Consider the following 19,569-nt stretch of genomic DNA (forward strand, 5'->3'; position numbering starts at 1 on the left):
TGACAAGTCCATGAAAAAACTATTGTAAAAACTGTGTAAATATCAAAGCATGAATGATATGGTCAAGTTTTAGTGGATGTCTGTAATTAAGACTACCTTAAAAGTCCATGGATGTCACACTGGGGCATGGGAAAAGATTTCCTAATTGTCTCCAGAGTATCGTCAGCATTAAACAGCACTGGAGACACAGAATAAAGCTGGCCTGTCTGTCAAAGCCTCAGATTTAGGAACAAATGAAAGAAAGGCTATTGTGTAAATCCCACAAGTTAAGCCGTGTGGCCTGTGCTGGAAAAGCCTCATCTTTTGTCCTGTAAAAGATCACGGAGGGCTGACTTTCTGTTCCTCGACCCGCTGTAAATTAAACCGGCCCGATGTCAGATAACATAGGAGGTTAGACGTCCACATTTGCCTTCACCCGTCCACAAATGTAGACAGAGACCAGTCTGAGGGGCGAAGAGATGTCAGATAAAAAATAATAGCAAAGAGATCAAACTCTTGGCAAATAAATGTCAGTCATTGTGAAGTAATGACAGTGCTGTGTTAGAAATGACAGTCATTTGAAACGGCGAAATTGCGCAGCTCTGCTAGAGAACTGGGTCAAAAACAATGCAAATCTACAAAGAACGAATCTACAGTTTATGCTGTGGTTATGATGATGATACACTGCAAAAATGACAACATGAAGGAATTAGATCAGATTATTAGATTTTTGTGCTAATTTAAGTGAATTGAACATAAAACAATTAGGTTACCCCCCTCAAAAACTCAAGAACTGTGATCTTTCAGCTCATTTGCAATAAGTAGTTTAAAGAAACAGCAAAGTAATTTTTTTGAGGTCACATATTGGGTTCCACACAATCCCTTCATGTCATTCCAAGGCAAATCGATTAACTTGACTCAATGGTTTTACATATGAAGTTGATTGAAGGTAAAACAATTAAACTGTCCCGCTCAAACTCTCAAGAATGGTGTTGTTTTAGCTCATTTTAAATAAGTAGTTTAAATAAACAGCAAGTGTAAAAATAAAAATGCTGGGTTCCACACAATCACTTGATGTCGTTCCGATGCAAATTGATTAATTTAACTTAATGTTTTTTTTTACAATTTTAAGTTTATTGAACGTAAAACAATTAAATTGTCCTGTTCAATCTCTTCAATTCAATTTATCTTTATTTGTATAGCGCTTTTACAATGTAGATTGTGTCAAAGCAGCTTCACATAAATGGTCATATTAACTGGAACAGTGTAGTTCAGTTTTTAGTGTTTAAGTTCTGTTCAGTTCAGTTTAGCTCAGTTCAGTGTGATTTGAAATCATTACTGAGAGTCCAAACACTGAAGAGCAAATTCATCGATGCGTAGCTCTACCAATCCTGAACCATGTGAGCCAGTGGCGACAGCGGAGAGGGAAAAAAACTTCACTAATAGGAGAGTAAAGAAAAAAAACCTTGAGAGAACCAGACTCAGTTCGGCACGACCATTTTAATTTCTCCGCTGGCCAAAAGTCTTGTACAGAGCTTCAGTCACCGTGGTGGAGGCTGAATTGAATCTTTTAAGAATTGTGTTGTTTTAGCTCATTTTAAATAAGTAGTTCAAACAAAAAGCAAATGTAATTTCGTAATGAGTGTACACCTTAAAAAAAATGTTGGGTTCCAAACAATCACTTGATGTCGTTCCAACGCAAACCAATTAATTTAACTTAATGTTTTTTTTTTTTTACAATTTTTAAGTTGATTGAACATAAAACAATTAAACTGTCCCGCTTAAACTCTCTAGAATTGTGTTGTTTTAGCTCATTTTAAATAAGTAGTTTAAACAAACAGCAAGTGTAATTTCGTAACGAGTGTACACCTTTAAAAAATTTGGGTTCCACACAATCACTTGATGTCGTTCCAACACAATTTAATTAATTTACCTTAATAGTTTTTACAATATTAAGTTGATTGAACATAAAACAATTGGCACTAAATTCAACCCTTTTACAGGCCTGTAGCTAGGAGGGGTTCGGGTGGTTTGGAATACACACACCTCACCTACAAAGGTCCAGAATTAGTCATATATGAGCTCACCTGTCCTATTTTGACTGCTATAGCATCATAAACTGTGAAAATAACTAATTGAAAAAGGCTTTAAGGGTGCTTTCACAAGGGTGCTTTCGTACCCAAGTTCGATTGTCCCCCCTTGCCACCTTCTCGGTTGGATTCTGTTCACACTGTCGTTTTTCCTTCTGAACTTTGATACACTTGCATCATCGAGGTGCTGTTGTGTGTACGGCTGTTGCTAGGTAATGGACATGAAAGCAAAGCGCCAAAATGGAAAGGTGTACGCACATCATGGTCATTCTGCTTTTACTGAATCTTTTGGTTTTGGACATACAGGAAGCGACTCGCGTCCGTCTGCCGTGAAAATATTAGAAACATTTAGAACATCACACGATGTCTGCATAAGCTGCTTTTCGAGGAGACAAGCAGACATTATCACTGTGATTGCCCTGGCTCAGTACCGCTTGTCACCAAGGTACATTGCGTGATACACACACACACACACACACACACACACACACACACACACACACACACACACACACACACAAAAGAACGTTATGAAAAGGATAGTTTGTTGTACAGTCGGCGATTCACTTCCGCTAAGTGGTATGATTGCATTCATAGCAGAAGTGAACCGGACCAGAATTCGCGTGTACTGTACCCCACACCACCTCTTTCAGGCGGACTCGGGTACAGTTCGTGGGTGCGCACCCGAGTTCAGAAGACACGTTCACACTAACTAAACATACCGCACTCTGATGTCGAACAAACCCAGGTGCTGGCCAAAGTTGCTAGTGTGAAAGCACCCTAAGACCAAGAGGCTAGAAAAATGTGAAGCACTACATTATATTATTATTATGTTTTAAATATTGTTTATTTAAATGGGCCAAATTCAGACTGAGGAAAGTTGAATGTGCTGGCTAGTTTGTCATTTGCCTATTAAATGACAATAGGCTACGGTTTTTAATTTAAAACTTTAACAGATTCCTATTGTTTTTCAAATTATATTTGAAAATAATTATATATATTAATATAAATATTAATAATATTTAAAATAATTTAAATATTTAAAAATAAGTCCTTTTTTATTCTAAATCTTTAGGAAATGTGGTAATAATGACCATCCAACAAGCTATATAAGGGTGCATGTGGGAAACTGGAGCACCAAGAGGAAACCCACTCCAAACATGGGGAGAACATGCAAACTCCACACAGAAATGCCAACTGACCCAGCCGGGACTCAAACCAGCGACCTTCTTGCTGTGAGTGCTAACCACTGAACCACCGTGTCACCCCTTAACTAAATAAATGAACTAAAATAAATCTATTACTCGAACCCAAAATAAATCTAGAAACAAAACAACATTAGCTCGCATGCTAATATACAGTATATGAGCTATAGTTTCTGTTTCGATTTCTTTGTATTTTGACATTTATGAATTGATTGGAGGATGGAAAGTTGTCATACAGTATAGATCAGGGATCACCAATCTCGGTCCTGGAGGGCCGGTGTCCATGAAGGGTTTAGCTCCAACTTGCCTTAACACACCTGCCTGGATGTTTCAAGTATACCTAGTAAGACCTTTATCAGCTTGTTCAGGTGTGTTTGATTAGGGTTGGAGCTAAAATCTGCAGGACACCGGCCCCCCAGGAACAAGTTTGGTGACCACTGGTATAGATGATCAAACGAAGGGCAAAATTATGAAAAATGTTCAGTGTGAAACATTTTAAATGACTAATATTTATATAAATAATAAACATTTAATTTGGAATAACATGCAATAATTAATCATTCTCAATAAGCTGAGAATCTGAAATCTGTTTAGCATTTTGACTCAAATGTCTCAATCAGCTTTACATTTTCACCTGCTTTAAATAAAAAATCACAGAGAAACAGAAATGTTCTTCATAATTAAAACGTGCCAACTTCAAAATCAGTTTCTATGTTCACTCTGAATAATAATCATATTCTCACTCTTTTTATCAGCTTTACTTAAAGCATTTGAGAAGAGAAAAGAAGTGCAGTGTGAAAACTCATGGCAAAAGGACAAGGACAAACACACACACACACAAACTAATTCATCCTTGGCCTCTGCGAGTGATTAAAACTACTTTGATGGGTCGTCTTCATATTTCAGAGACATGCTTTTCTGAATTAGCATGCAAAGTTATTGTGCTGCATCATCCAAAATGACATTTGCTGCTGCAGTCAAACAGAACCGAGTGAAGCCTGCGCAATACGTTTCCTCTGCAAACTAACGATAACTTGCATCAGGAAGGGGCTCCACTCAGCAAAACTCACCAAAGCTTAACTCTGAAGCAATTCTAGAGCGTGCAGCAACAGTCAGATTATACATACGGGACATCATAAAGTTGACTGGTAATCTTCTATTCCTGGAATATATGCAACTTGGCGGCAATTGTGCTTGAATATACATTTCCCATCCTGCCCAAGAAAGATTTATGCGACCCCTTGGGAAAAGTTATTAGTGAATTGATGAGGCTAAATTCAACATCCGCCTTTCTCCAAAGGTAAACTTTCCTTCAGAAATGCAATTTATCAGCTGGTAGACGATTCGCCATAGGATTAATCATGGTTCCTTTTTGTGGGTTACGAAATAAATTATATATTTTGTCCAAGTTTTAAGCTTGTATGCACAAACATTGATATTCCACAAGTTTTCCAATGCCATAAACTTGAACAGCTTTGGAATTAAGTGTATATAGGAAGTGTAAATTGCAAGATATAGTTTAGCAGAGACAACAGGATCTATGTTTTTTACTCATACTTGAAATTGGTTCTCAAACAGTGATATTCCTCACTATGTCCAATGCTGGACAGCATTGACGAAAACCTTAACAACTTTGGAATTAAGTGTATATATATAAAGATAATCTAGTTTAGCAAAGACAACAACATTAATATGTAGTTTTGCTTTTAATTAAAAAAGTAAAGTAAGCCTTGTCAAGTATAGTTTTACCGATAGTCGAAACTGGTCCTCAAACAGTGATATTCGTCCAGACTTCCAATGTTGGACTGCATTAGCGTAAACCTGAACCACTTTGGAATTAAGTGTATATATGGAAATAATTTAGTTTAGCAAATACAACAACATCGCATGTACTTTCACTTTTAAATAAAAAAGTAAAGTAAGCCTTGTCAAGTACAGTTTTACCATACCAACATTGGTCCTCAAACAGTGATATTCCATTGTTGGACTAAATTACCGTAAAAACAAACATCTTTGGAATTAAGTACATATAGCAAGTATATATATATAGAGATAATTTAGTTTAGAAAAGACAACATTATCGCTTGTAGTTTCGCTTTTAAAAAGTAAAGAAAGCCTTGTCAAGTATGGTTTCACCTATAATCGAAATTGCTCCTCAAACCATACCTGCCAACACTCCCGTTTTTCCTGGGAGTCTCCCGTACTTCAGACCCATCTCCCATTTTGGTCTGTCCCCCCCAGTCCTCAATCTCCAGTTTGCGCACCACATTTCTTTCGAATATCTCCCCAGCTAATATCAGTTTCACTCTCTCACGGCAGAATCCAGCAGCTGATCAGCGCCTGCACCTTCACACCCTGTACAACTTCACTCTTTCCCCCAAGCACCTGCACTCTTCGTGGCCAGAAGACATCCACTGCACCTAGACTGTACCACTCAATACGCTGTAAATAAATCACCCTCCGGGAAAAAGTGTGTTCAGTGTACATCTGTGTTAGTGTTTTCCCTCTATCTTACCACAATGGAGATAATATAGTTTAGCAAAGACAACAATATCACCTGTAGTTACCTGTAGCCTTGTCAACTATGGTTTCACCCAAAGTCGAAATTGTTCCTCAAACAGTGATATTCCTCAAGATGTCCAATGTTGGACTGCATTTACCCACAGTCAAAATAATCCTCTGATTTTAACCCATCCAAGTGTACACACACATACACACACACACACACACACACACACACACAAGCAAACCTGCAACCATTTGATTACAAGTCCAACTCTCCAACGATTAGGCCACAACTGCCCCAAAATTTGTATACATTTCTAACATTACAAGTGCTGCATATCGTCTCAAATCTGAAGTGCTGGAATTGTTAGCAGCAATGGAAACCACAGAAACTGTAATCATTCTATCAAACGTAATAGTTCTCCAGCGACTTCTACTGATAGCAGCAGCTTGAGGTGTCTCGCAAGAATGGAGCTAGATCTCGTCTCTGAGCTCTTGGAGAAACAGATGTTATTTTTGAACACTCTTTAACTGAAATGAAGAGCAAAATATATTCAGGAATACTTGAATTGTTTATCAAAAGTGCACATTTTGTTTAGATAGCATTTTAAAACTCTAAAAATGAGCACAAAAGATGTCAAAAGTACCCTTTCAAAAACATGCCGTTAGTTCAATGCTTTCTGCCAAAACAGCACTGACTTGTAGAGCCCCCCGCCCCTTACTAACCAGAGAGGAAACACACATGGACAGTGCTTCTACATAATTCAATCACAGAAAGAACAGCCAGAAAGGGGACATTGATAGATTTGTGCCGGATATTAGTAACATTGACCCATAACAATGTACAGTACCTATAACTGTCAGCATGTTTATGTGCTTTTTATACTGTTTCTATTCTAATTTGCAGTTAAGAGAAATAAATAAATACATTTAAATGCAAATCAAAGTATAAATATCAGTGAACATGAACAAATAGATTTCCCTACCAGCGAATATTAATTAATTTCTTCTTGTCGGCTTAGTCCCTTTATTCATCCGGGGTCACCACAGCAGAATTAACTGCCAACTTGTTCAGCACGTTTTTACACAGCGGATGCCCTTCCAGCCGCAACCCACACACACACTCATACACTTTGGACAATTTAGCCTACCCAATTCACCTGTACCACATGTCTTTGGACTGTGGGGGAAACCGGAGCACCCGGAGGAAACCCATGCAAACGCTGGGAGAACATGCAAACTCCACACAGAAACGCCAACTGAGCCGAGGTTCGAACCAGAGACCCAGCAACCTTCTTCCGGTGAGGCGACAGCACTACCTACTGCGCCACCCAGCAAATATTAATCAGACACCAAATTTAAAAGCAGACACTAACCCGCTATAACGCCATCACCAATGACTAAATCTCCAAAAGACAGACGAAAACATCGGTGAATTGTAGCTCTGTCATGGACATGAGGCATATAAATTCCTGAAAAACAGCTCGAGGTGAAGTATATTGATCGCAAGGGCTCAGTTTTGTTGATATGAAATTAAACATTTCCGTAGCTTAAAACAGATGGAAATATGATTGCTATTCGTATGACTACTATGGCGAAGGCTTAAACGGAGCAGTGCTCATAATATCGAGCAAAAAAAAAAGAAAAAGACAGCTGGGAAACATAACCTGCTTTGTATTTTTGTAGGAAACATAGTTTAGATCTGTTTAGGGTAAGTGGTGTGTGAGTTATTGCCATCTATCACTGAATGTCAGGAATATCGAAAACAAAACTTAACTCCGCTACTTTAGCGCCGCTCACAGAGCTTGATCCACGCTGACATTTCTCCTCTTGGGTTTAAGATTTTGAAAAGGGAAAAAATTCCATCACCCTGTCCAAACTTTTAGGATACCTGGTGTCAGATTTGCATAATCCAGGGGTGTCCAAACTCGGTCCTGGAGGGCGGGTGTCCTGCAGATTTTAGCTCCAACTTGCTTCAACACACCTGCAAGGATGTTTCTAGAAAGCCTAGTAAGAGCTTGATTAGCTAGCCCAGGTGTGTCTGATTGACATTGGAACTAAACTTTGCAGGACACCGGCCCTCCAGGACCGAGTTTGGACATGCCTGGCTTAATCCACGCCTTGGCTTGTTTCCCCTTAATCAAAAGCTTGACAGCCACACGTGCTAAGCCACGATTGGTGTATGGCAGTTTTCAGGTGTGGCTTAGCGAAGAGTGAATTACTAAAATTATCAATGGTGGTCAAACTTTTGCAGAAGGCTGTTCCAATATCAGGATTTGAGATTATGTAGTGACATGACATTTCTGTTTTATCAACCAGCCCAAGTATCACTTAAAAAAGTTTTGGATTCACTTTAAGATGCAGGACAGAATGGTGGGCTTCAGCCTGACGTCAGTCCGAGCTTTCACAAAGGAAGGTGTGATGTTGAAACATTGCTTTCACACAGTCACAAAAAACTATTCACACAGTTGAATCACCTAAATTAATCCCTTGGTGGTAAGTGCCACACATTTTAATTAATCACACTTCAGATTGCCAGAGTTTGAAAAGGAAATGTCACCAAGCCAAGATTATTAATGCCTTTAAACATTTGGGGGGTTCAATCAAGTGTCATCAGTATGCGCAGTAGGGGAGCAGAAGATTTACCTTGTTGGGACACACTGCGATACATCATGCCATCGAGCCAGGAAACGCCTACAGTCTCGTTTTGCTCAGACCCCTTTGAGACGGCAAGTGAATGCATCCTGTAGAGTGAACACCGGGGGAACAATTAAACACAAAACCTTACTCCGACACACGTGTGGCTGCCTTCAACACTGACATATTAAGGCACATCCAAGTTGTTCAGGTGTAAAGTGGAGATTGCTGCCGGTTCTCAAGAGTTTTTCACATGTTCTCACAGGTGCATTTTGTTTTTATCTGCACATGTTAAAGGGGTTTTGTTGTTAATGAGAGATGGGTCTGTTGTCTAAGAAAGAAAGTTTTCCCTGATTAATATGCAGATTATAAAGAAACTTTAAGATATTAAAGGAACGCTCCAACTTTTTCAGGGGTAAAAAGGCTCATTTTATAAGTCTCTTAGAGTTAAACAGTTGACTTGAATCGTTTTTGAATACGTTCAGATGATATGTTGTTCTCACTGGGTTAATTTTGGCTCAGTCATTAGCATTTCGTTCAAAAATGTAAAAAAATTAAATTAAATTAAAACTAAATAAAAAAATTTAAATTTCAATAACTGTCCTATTTAAAGCTTGAGTCTTCAGTAGTTATATTGTGTATTAACATCAACGGCAAATGTAAAATGACTATTTTCTAGGCCAATATTACTAGGAACAATACACTACCTGACAAAAGTCTTGTTGTCGATCCCACTTGTAAAAGCAACAAATAATAACTTGACTTTAAGTTGATCATTTGGAAATGTGAAGGTAGATTTTTTCCAATGAATCATCTGTTGAACTGCATCCCAAACTTTACAAATACTACAGAAGACCTATCTGAACCCGCATGGAGCCAAGACTCTTACAGAAACCAGTCAATGGGGTTACATTCTGTATGGGGGTGTGCGAATGATCTGCAGAGTGGATGGCAACATCAACAGCCTGAGGTATCAAGATATTAGAAGATAAGTTATTAATTGTTGTTCCTAAAACTTGGAAAGGCGACAAGACTTTAGTCATGTAGTGAACTCTCATTGTGGCATATTAGTACTTTAAAGCGGATAATTATCAATACTCTTTTGAATTTTTTGAAGGAAATGATAATGGTCAAACACAATTAAATTCATTATGCTAAGCTAAGCCAAAAGTGACATTCCCAGAATAAGAAATATTCTAGCATTAACGACAAACTCTGGGTTAAACCCAGAGTTAACAGAGAAAGCCTATATCAAGCGTTAGATCAGCTCAGATTTGTTTGGTTTTGTCAATCCAAAACTTACTCTACAATGCAGAGTTTGTTAAACTCATTTTGAGCAAAGTGCCTTGGGTTAGACATGTTGCGTAAGTTTTCATGGCAACAAAACCTGCTTAAAATCAAATTGAGATTGCTCAAATTAAATGTAAATGTGCCTGCGTCAACACTAAAACTGGTGTAACTGGTGCCTCAGGTGGTGTGCGTGACTGATAATTATCATATCCATGATTCTGCATATAAGAAATGAAGAGTTTGGAGTTAAAGTTAAAACATTTTAAGACAAAGAAGCTTGAATACATAAAACAACAACTTTGATATAGTATATGTCACTTTATCAAATATTAATTTTAAGTCTTGAAATCAACTGGACTAGGCTTCAGCATATCAAATATGTCTCTTATAAACATGGCACACTGTAAAAAAAATCAATAAACTCTATACCTTTTTTAATTATTTCTGCTTTAAAACTGCATTATGGAACCTTGATTTGTCCTCCAACAGCTTTTAACATTGACAACTCAACAAAAAGTGACTTTAATTGACATTTTTAATCATTTGAAGTGAGGTATTTTCTGTACTTATGTTAATAAATTACAGTACAAAAGCTTAGCAATAAACTGCCAGTACTATGTGTTGTTATTTAACAGACTTAATTCTCTAAGCTTTGTATACACCATATTGTTTCAAACTACTAAAATACCAATTAAAGTCACTTTCTTAAACTGCTAAAGTTTCATTTTCAACATCAAATGGCCACTGATCACAGATAAAAGTCCCATCATTTAATTCACGACTGTAAATAAATGGAAAAGTCCCATAAATCACACTTTTTAATTAACAGATTATTTTATTTTACAGTGAAAGCCAGTTTATATCTTGACAAACACTCAACGCCACTGCTTTCCTAAACATTGCATTTGCCCTCTGCCCATCATCTACCTGGTATTTGATTAAGAGTATCTTACCGCAGCTAACCATGAGGGAGTCTCATTAGCTAAAGGGCTTCATCTGGTCCCGGCGGTAAACTAGGCAGGGATCAGGCCGGGTGTTTGCTCAATTCCCTCGGGTTCTGGAGGTGGTCTCGCTGGACACGGGGGCTTGTTGATAATGAGTCTGTCTTCCTGCAGCCTCTGTTTGGCCACCGCTCTGTGATTAAGAGATGTGTCCATCTCCTCCAGTCCGTCACACCAGGGACTGAAACCTGGAAGAAAATCACTGAACACACAGCGGAAGAGTCTTCATTACTCATCTAATGAGCTGCTCGCTGGACAACAACAGATTTACAACATACTGGCTCTGTTAAAATGCTAGTGTGCTTCCTTGGTGTCATAGGTAACGTTAATTTTCAGATCTATATTGCATATTCGTTGTTATTTATGTGCCAGCACTGTGGCTCAGTGGTTAGCACTGTCGCCTCACAACAAGAAGGTTACTGGTTCGAGTCCTGGCTGGACTTGTTTGCATGTTCTCCCCATGTTGGTGTTGGTTTCCTTTGGGTGATCCTGTTTCTTCCACAGTCCAAACACATGCGCTATAGGGGAATTGGATGAACTAAATTGGGCGTAGTTTGTGAATGCGAGAATGTATGGATGTTTCCTAGTACTGAGTTGCTGGAAGGGCATACGCTGCGTAAAATATATGCCAGAATAGTTGGCGGTTCATTTCAATGTTGCGATATTGATATAAAGAGTGGCAGACTTCTTTGCATTGATCAAAATCCATCATAAAAGATGGAAGTGAGCAGATTAATGGGAGCTGCATTTTATACAGTACCCATCATACAATAAGAAGCGTCCGGCATTTAAAGTAGGACACTGCATGGTATTCCCTCAGATGCACTTTCTGCAGTAAGACTCTCAAGGCAGAACACATGGAGTCAGCAGCCCAGAAATCTTTTGGCCTCTCTGGCTCTTGATGGCGGTTGTGCTTACACAGGAGAACTGCCTCACTGGCCTCACTGACACCTTGAAATATGTTGTGTTCAGGGCCAGAGGTCTCTAAAGACCTGGACACCGGTGACCCTTTAAAGCTGCTCTTTTCTAATTTGGGAAAGGTTTTACTTCCCATTATATATTTATTTGAGCCATTTGTCATTAAAGCTTTGAAAAAGTCGGTGTGATATCTTGGAAAAGAAAAAAAAAACAAGAAGAGAAAAAAATATATAGTACATATATTTTTTTTGGTAACACTTTACAATAAGGTTCATTAGTCAATGCATTTACTAACATGAACTAATCATGAACAACACATGCACAGCATTTATTAATCATAATTGAACATTTACTAATGCATTATTAACATCCAAGTCCATGCTTGTTAACATTAGTTAATGCACCATGAGTTAACGAACTAACAATGAACTACTGTATTTTCATTAACTAACATGAACAAATACAGTAGTAAATGTGTTGTTCATTGTTTGTTCATGTTAGTAAATGCATTTATTAACATTAACTAATGAACCTTATTGTAAAGTGTGACCGTTTTTTTATTATTCCTCTCAATTCATCTATTTTATTAATTCAATATATTTATTCTATGTATTGTTGGCCTTAATTTTGTAGTTTCTAGTATTGCATCTATCTTGTGGGCATTTTATAATATTTGATTCTTTATTGTGTGAAAACCATTTCTTTATAAAAAAATAGATATAATGGGTTTATTACTTCCAGTGCTAATACATCATTAATAATGATTAAATACAAAATTGGTAGTAGTCATTAAGAATTATGTAGTTTGGACATGGTGCGAATCATGAAATGAATCATGACCATTTTAACTCAGTTATTTTGTCAAATTTATGTTGTCAGATTGCCAAAATTCAGTCTAAATATGTTAAAATAAAAATGTTATTAAATTTAATCAGTTAAAATATATGAATAGGGTATGAATATACCAAGAACAAGTCAAATCCAATTAGTTCAATTCTATGAGGTTGGTTTACTTAATATTCAGGGACAAAAATAAGCAGCTCCACACTTCACACAATAGATAAATCAATAAGATGCATTTAAAACTCACTGGAGGTATTGATGATAATGTTACAAACATTTTGTTATTATTATTTTCATTTATGTTTAGCAAAAAATATCAATCACAAAGTTTATTAGTTTGGTTATTTTTAAAGTATTTATTCAAAATATAAATTTTGTATGCAATTAGAATAAATAAATCTTATTTGTTAGGCCTAAATAATTATTTTGTCTAATAATTATGCAGCTTTAATGTTTTACACATGAAAACATACAACATTTATAATGTTATATCATGATTAAAAAATAACACTCCGTTGTTCCCACCACCCTTGGATAAAGAGTTCAACTTGCAATCAGTTTTGAGATCCCAAAACAAACATTTTACCTGATTTTACATTAAAAATGTGTCCCATACATGGCTCTTTAATTAAACTGCCTGTCTTAACAGCTGCTTCTGACCGATTCATGCAAAAAAAGTAAATTTTATGCATAGCTGATTACTGGTGATCTTGCCAGACATGAAGTTGAATCATGCTTATGTGCCAAAATGTTCTTATGACAATGAGTTGCAGTTTCCAAAGCCAGACGCTCTAACAACTGTGCAAACTAAAAGCATGATGGGAAGTGACTTGCATGGCTAATGACACTGTTCAGCACTCATTTAACTTACAGCTCTGAACAACCACGATATTGTGCAGTTACTCTGTGTGAACATAACCTACACAATGACATTTTCATCAAAGTCGATGTTTATTTGTACATGAATAAATTATAACTGCAGAAAAAAATATAGAAATAAATTATCACTTTTGGCTGCTCTTGATCGAGATCACCACAATGGATCACCATTATTACTGAGATTATTGCTTCTTGCTGTACATTAAATAAATTGCTGTTGAATGCAGAAGATATGGAAATTATAATAGTTGCACAGATCAATAAATAATAGTATATTGTTAATCATTAATAGGAATATTATTGTTACTAAGGGGTGATTATTAGGGGTCGCCACTCTGGATCTATAATCAATAACAACCACATCAACAACAATATTAATATTATAAATAAGTTATTTAACTAAACTCATATTTAATAAATATTAATAATAATAATAACAACAACAACAATTATGATCATTATTATAAATAATATTTCTAAAATATTTGTTTTATAAGTAATATAAATAATAATAATTATTATAATAAGTATTGTTGTAATTTTTTTTTAAATTTTACAAATAAATATGTAAGTAATCATAACTATCAAATTTTTATTAAACACATCCATATATGATTTTAACATTAATAAAAAATAATAAAAATTTACAACAATAATAAAAATTATAAATATTAAAATATAAAAAATAAATATTTAAGTAATAACTATTATTATTTTTATTAAATACATAAACAAATATGAATTTAGTTAAAATATATATTTATGTATTAATAAATAATAATAACTGATATTATTTAAATATTTATTTTAATAATAATAAGTTGTTATTTCTTAAATATTTTCATTCAAATAGTAATAAAAATAATAATTATAGTATTATTATTATATACATGTAAAAATAACATTATAAATAACAAGTAATATTAACCATTGTTATTATTATTATTAAATAAATAAACATGAATTTATTTATTTATTAATAAATAAGCAACACTAATAATTACTATGATTATTTAAATGGTTTTTAAATAATAATAATAATAATATTTTTTTTCAATAATACATTTATATATTTATAATTAAGTTTTTTCCAATGTAATTAATGCAATTAATTGTGAGTGAAATCTGAGAAAGAAATTTAGGAAGCCGCCATTTGTGGTCAACACCATAAGACAAATCCCAAATAATCTGTTTTAATATCTGAAGTGTTTTTCCTTGACTGCATTAAGATTAAATGTACAGCAAATGGAGACAGCTACTGACTTCTCTTTGAAGAGTTTCAGAATCGATCCCATAAATTAATCAAGTATGAGGAAGTTAGATAAGTCCGACACACGTACGCAAGACGAACAGACTGTTTTTTTTTCTCACTAGTCATCACCTCTGTGTTTTCCACACTAATATGCTGGCCATCAAATATCTGCTAATGTGTCAAAACCCATATGGTCCGTATGCTAATGAAAACAATAGAAAGCGCATGTAAATCCCCCATATGGCCCAAACTTTCTCAACAAATGCCAAGCAAACCACAAGGGAGCTGACGACAGAATCTTGAACAGTTTTGGTTTTGATAAATATTGTCAAGTATGTGGCAACAAACAGATCTCATAACCTACACGCGGCGCTGCAGTTTATCGAAGAAGAAAGCAGCTCTTAAGTTGTGAAAAACGAAAATCAGCAGGTGTTCGGATCTGAGCTTTGTTTTGGTATTACATCACCTCGGGCTCATGGAGGGGGATTTGAAGTGTCATTAGAGGGTAATCTCAACACAAGCAGACACTCAAGCCCACCGCTGGTCCAGTCTACTGTGAGGCTTATCTGGCGGAACAGGAAAAAAAATCACAAATGAGATCTCTTTAGTAGCCCCAGTGTTTCTCCCAGGCAAAATAAAAAGGAAATGGATCAGCGTGGTATCAAAACTGAGAATTATAATTTTCCGTGGAACAGTCCAGAATTTATTCTGAATGATCAATTTGTGGCCATATTACAATTTTAAAAGGTTCCTAATTTTGTTTTGGAGGTCTACAATTAGGTTAATACCAATCTAAAGCCTGTTTCACACCGCAAGCGTAAGCAGCTGCGTTTTTTTCGGTGTCATGTTAACAGATTAGAGCTTTCATATCGCACCCAGCAGCAACGTGAAGCTGATTAAAAGTGACTGCTTTAAGACTATTTATGGGAGTTGTAGTCCATAGCGAAGTGTATTGTGCGTAGTGTAGTTCGACGCAGCTGCTTCTGCTGTCTTCATTAGTTTCAAAAACACTTATTATTTTTACAATTTAAAACGGCATCCTTGGAAATCATTTCTGCTAGAGATACTGCTGCCCTAAAAACAATAAAAAGGAAATAAAAAATCTTATTTATAGGGCTGCTCGATTATGGGAAAAATCATAATCAGGATTATTTTGGTTATAATTGTAATCGCGATTATTCAAAATGATTATCAGTTGAAGTCAAAATTATTCCCCCTTCAGTTAATTTATTTTTATATATCAATATTTCCCAAATGATGTTTAACAGAGGAATTGTTCACAGTATTTCCTACACTATTTTCTCTTCTGAGGAAAGGCTTATTTGTTTTATTTCGGCTAGAATAAAAGCAGGTTTAAATATTTTGAAACCTATTTTAATAGTTCAATATTATTAGGCCCCTCGAGCAATATATATTTTTGCTCGTCTGCAGAAGAAACTCCTGTTATACAATGATTTGCCTATTTACCCCTATTAAGCATTTGAATGTCACTTTAAGCTGAATACTAGTATCTTGAAAAATATCTGGTAAAATATGATGTGCTGTCATCATAGCAAAGATAAAAGAAACGCTGTCACTTTAAGAATAGTGCAGCTCTGATATGGTTTCTCTTTCACGTGTCTTTTGATTCTCAACTTGTTTGTTTTTCACACAAACGAGGGTTAATATGAATAATCACTGAACACCGCGCTCTGACACAAATGTGCATGTATTTGACCAATAAAGCGCTCACATCAAGATGGCGTTAGATGTGTGTGCTCTGCTCGTCCCCGAGCCTGTCTGAAGGCTGATTTATACTTCTGCGTCAAACGTCGGCGTATGCTACGGCGCTGACGCATAGCCCTTCGCCGTGGCACCTCTCAAAAAATGTAAATACACGTCGCAACGACGCGTAGCGCAAGCTCTGTGATTGGTCGGCTTGGTAGCGCTGACGGGTCTGGGCGGGACCGAGAGCCGCGCGAGTGGCGCTAGCCCAATGGAGCGATTGTTTACTAGTGTGGAGTCCCGTGAAGGAGCTCCAGATGGAGAGTTTTGTTTTGTGTTTACCTCATAGTTAAAGTTGTTGCACGTCCGCCGGTTCCTGCCTCAAAATAAGCGAGTTTGAGCCACTTGTACATCCAGGAAGTGTTCAGGAAAAGCAAAACAGCAGCAAAGAAACTCGACACAGAGGAACATTTACACCTCACTGCCAACTAGTGTTTCGGAAGTGTTAATGCAGATAGACAGAGACAGAAGTATAAATGCACAGCTACACACGTTTCCTGCGCCGTGAGTGACGCCGGTCACTTGACGCAGAAGTATAAACCAGGCTTAAGCGCGGCGCACACACACACACACACTACCTGTCCGAGGCTAAGCGCGGTGCGCACACACACAACAGCATGTGCTCTTTCGCGCTTTTAAAAATATGAATGATGCGCATCCCATGCTGCAAACTTTACATTACAGCACATGCTTTTAGTCATTTTTACGTGGAACTGAGCTTTGCAGAGCAATAAATGTGTACAACTCTAAAGGGGCGGTATATGATGGCATAATCGTTTATCTCGATTAATGGGGTTTCATAATCGTTAGAAGCCAAAATCAAAATCGAAACCAGATTTTCGATTAATTGCACAGCCCTAATTTATATCTTAGGAACGGTATTACAGAAAATCTTGACGGTTTTAAAACCTTGGCTTTTCAAAACCGCGGTATACCTTGAACACGGTTATCATCCCATGCTTACTTGTATAAGCTTCCAGTACATTTTCTGTAACTGTATTAATTATTTCTCTATATATTACTATATTATACATTATTTCTTATACATTATATTATTTCAAACAACTAAAATGTCAATGAAGTCACTTTATTAAACTGTAGAGCTGAATTTTCAACATCAAAAGTCGACAGCGCAAAGATAAAACCCACAAAAATACACAAAATACAGAAACTGCTATTTAACAGATATATTTTTTACAGTGTATTTACTTTCACAGCACAAAAACCCCCTCAAACTTTCAACATCAACCAAACCCTTCTAGGCCTCACATACAACTGCAGTGTTTGAGGGTGAAAGCAGACATTGTAGTGGTCAAAGACATCAATGCTTTGATCAATCTCTAAAAGAAAAACTTTAAAAAACTAAAGAACACAAGACAACAGAGAGACCATCCAGATCTCAAAGAACCACAGTACTCATCTGGCTCATTGGTCGATTAACGCTAAAAGTCATTTTTTGCATTAAATGAGTATAAAAGAGCAGTAATGGATGAAAATGCTCACATTAAAAGGATCATTCCAATAGCTCACAGCCACAGCGAAGATGTGAACGAGCCGGAGAATAAAGAAATGAAGTTCTGAAGCCAAAGTTATTCAAGGGTAATGCTTTAAGTTTGATATCTCTCTCTAACGAGCTTCGCGGGACTACAAAAACAGAGCTTTATGACGCCTATAATATGATCATTATGCAGTTTATGGCTGTGGGTCTCCGTGGGCTGAAGATCACAGGGATGATATCCTTTCCTGTTTCATATCGGATGATGCTCTGCAATTTTCCACCTCTTTCATAACAAAAGGCTTTGATGCGGAGTCAGAAGTCTTGAGATTTTGTGGATGATGGCTCAGGGATGAAACACTGCACTATGCACCGACTTCTTTATCTGCTCTAACAATCCATAATGAACAGTGATCAGGACATAATGCATTATTACGGGTGAATCCCTTGAAAACATGTCCGGCTTGGTGCATTTTACACCAAAATCAAAAGAAATCTTCAGTGAAAAGTGTATTATTTCCCTCTCCCTCCATAAATATGACATTTTCGAGACAATTAATGTCCTGTGGAGTGACTTGCGATACTCCATCTGAAGGTATTTTTATAAGTATTTTACTAATTTATTCATAATCACGAACGCAGCTTTTATAAATTCTTATTAACCCTTTTGTGCTGTTAGGGGTGTTTTCATCAATTTGGGTCTTAAATTGGCCACAACTTCCTGTGTTTCAGCAAATGGAACAACTTTTGGTGACACCTTATTTTGACGTTTGGGAAAACGCTTTGGAAATTTTCAACTCTAGAAAAAGTGTACTCTGGAGTGTAAGAGAGACCTTTAGACACTTGATATGTTTGAGAAAATCAAAATAAGCATCTCAGCTCTAGGAATATAGTAAACATAGTAAGAGTATGTACTCACACACACTATAATTTACTGTTTTACTCCATAGAACTCCATATAAAAGCCAGAATCTTTTTTTTTTTTGCACAGGCCTGTCTGAAGGGTTAATGCTGCCAACTAATCATCAACAGTAAAAATTACAAATTGTACCAACAATCAAAAATGCAGGATTAGATGTTGTCAAGCCTTTGCAATTAAAAAAAAATTGTTATAATGGATGTGTATGAGGCAAAAACAGCCACAAACATAACGAAAAAGTAGTCAATTTGAACAGGACACAAGAGTTAACAGAAAGGCAATAACAGTAGAACATTAGCTTTTATAAGTATTAATAGTTGATTTAAATATTTTTTTTAAGTTTAAAATTGTGATCTAAGTGGCATTAATGTTAATAAACTTTTTATTTTGATGTCATTTACAAAATAAATAAATAAACAACTTTTTTTTTAGCTGTACATAAATAAATGTGGACATTTTTTTTCTCTCCTGGAAAACCATAACTGAAAGATCCTACTGTTCAGTCTCGCAATGCTATTAGATGGTAGATTCAGAAGGCAATCAACTCAAACAACTTGACAATTTGCCTTAAATCACAGCATCTTGTTTTGCTAAACAAAATAAACTAAGAGTCAAGTAAAATGCCTAAAATACTAATTCTAAATAACTAATTTTCATTAAGTAAAACTTGATTAAACATTAATTCATTCATTTCCATTTGATTATTTCAGAGGTTGCCACAGCAGAATGAAGCCAATGTTTTACACAGCAGATGTCCCTCCACCTAACAACCATACACACTCATTCACACAC

The 19,569-nt window shown here is 36.2% G+C and overlaps 1 protein-coding gene and 1 long non-coding RNA gene across 8 annotated transcripts in view; one reads left to right on the top strand and one right to left on the bottom strand.

The window, feature by feature from the left end:
• Nucleotides 1–5,739, top strand: part of LOC137489203 (uncharacterized) — a 143,481-nt gene extending 137,742 nt beyond the window's left edge. The window contains exon 5 of the long non-coding RNA XR_012399663.1: nt 5,594–5,739. This is a non-coding gene — a long non-coding RNA (uncharacterized lncRNA). The remainder of the gene's footprint in view (nt 1–5,593) is intronic.
• The window catches only part of adarb2 (adenosine deaminase RNA specific B2 (inactive)), a 597,874-nt gene that overhangs the window by 268,266 nt on the left and 310,039 nt on the right, over nt 1–19,569 (bottom strand). For 5 of the 7 annotated variants that reach the window (XM_073941371.1, XM_073941369.1, XM_073941373.1 and 2 more), the window contains 2 exons: nt 10,660–10,909; nt 8,426–8,523 (listed from right to left, as the gene is read on the bottom strand). The gene's annotated coding sequence lies outside the window, so the exon portion shown is untranslated. Of the gene's footprint in view, nt 1–8,425; nt 8,524–10,659; nt 10,910–15,065; nt 15,166–19,569 lie in introns of all 7 variants that reach the window. The other 2 variants (XM_073941375.1, XM_073941374.1) reach the window with 1 other exon arrangement.

This window comes from Danio rerio, chromosome 24, assembly GCF_049306965.1.
Source record: "Danio rerio strain Tuebingen ecotype United States chromosome 24, GRCz12tu, whole genome shotgun sequence".
Classification (NCBI taxonomy): Eukaryota; Metazoa; Chordata; class Actinopteri; order Cypriniformes; family Danionidae; genus Danio; species Danio rerio.